We start from the raw sequence: 1,617 nt of genomic DNA, 5'->3' as shown, positions 1-1,617 counted from the left end.
AGAGAGAGAGAGAGAGAGAGAGAGAGAGAGAGAGAGATTCATGTCACTATGTCTTTTACTTGTTGTATATATGTGCATACAGTTGTAAATAACAATAAATAAATTATTAAAAAAAAAATAATTCCCCACCCCCCATTATATTGTATTCTGAAATTATATGAAACATGTGTTTAGGCAACATGAGAAAACATGCTAATAGAGAGAATTGTTTCCTGCCAAACAATTACACGAAAAACGTATAACTACGAATTTTTAAATGTTAGTTTCATTCTGATCTATACAATATTAATATCAATTACAGGAAAGTTTCCCTACTTTTATGAGAAAAGATTCTCTAATATTCTCCCATGGGTATACGAAGAATTTCGTCGAGGGGGGAGCAGAACTCATCCCATTACACACCTAAATGTTGGGTAAATGAAAAAGTTATTTCACAGCATTCCAAAAAATATCCCCACCGTTTTATTTCATTCAAAAAATTCAGTCAGTACTATTATTTTTTTTATTACCTATAATCACAACAAATTATTGTAAATGAAACTTCGAAATGGAACATAAACTTAATTATTGTACATACAACACACACAATAAATACAAAAATATGAACGGGACGAAGAGGGTTGCTATGGGAACATCAGCCTTCTGGGATTGCTGGAAAAAATATTAACCAGCTCTTCTACGATGGATGCCTTCTTCCATTTATTTTCAGAAACAATTCTAAGATTATTAAAATGGCGAACTGTAAGTTATAATAGGAAGAATGGGATCTAAAAAAGGGTCTTTTTCATTATTTTCCCTCATTATTTTTAGAGAAAGTATATGATAGTATATGTATATATAAGTAAAGTATATATTTTTAGAGAAAGTATATGACGAATAATTGCTATCCTTGAATCTAACCTTGTTTACAGAAGAATCAACCTATATCTTGTATACAGGATAAAGATTTATATAAGAGTCGACCTATATCCTGTATATAAGATAAAGATTTATATAAGAATCGACCTATATAAATCCTGAGATATATGCTGAGTGTTGGCAGACATATATACGTACGTCTCGTGGTCCTGAGATATATTTTATCAGAAATAAAAAAAATATCCGAAATTAAACGTTATAAATTACTTTATAGTACATTTAACTAGCTTTAATGTGAATGTTATTAGACATTTGTATGTCTAATTTTTTCTGAGATATAGATTTCTCTAATCTATTTTTATTTATAATCGAACTTTATTTATTTATTATAGATATTACAATCTGCCACACTGTTCTGGGCAATAGGTAATAGGATAAATGATAACATTCTTACTAAAATAAAAAAAAAAGAAGAATGAAAAATAAATGATTAAAAAAGTACATAAAAATAAATAAAGTGAGTTCAATTAGGTCTGTGGATTACCTGAAAACATTGTGGCAATAATTTCACTCTTCCAGAAGTGCTGGATTGAGGGTCAACGACTGGTAGTGGAGATCCTCAAGCAACTGAGGAAGGGAGAGAAGAAATGGCGATTCTGGAGTTAGTCTAATACAACAAGGTGTTACGGTTGCCATGGTGAAATAAAAACAATGGCGATATCTACGTATACAAGGGGTGTTACGGTTGTCATGGTGAAA

This window comes from Halyomorpha halys, unplaced genomic scaffold (assembly GCF_000696795.3).
Source record: "Halyomorpha halys isolate HHAL.00 unplaced genomic scaffold, Hhal_1.1 Scaffold1640.1, whole genome shotgun sequence".
In the NCBI taxonomy this organism is placed as follows: domain Eukaryota; kingdom Metazoa; phylum Arthropoda; class Insecta; order Hemiptera; family Pentatomidae; genus Halyomorpha; species Halyomorpha halys.
Note: the sequence above shows the minus strand (reverse complement) of the source record.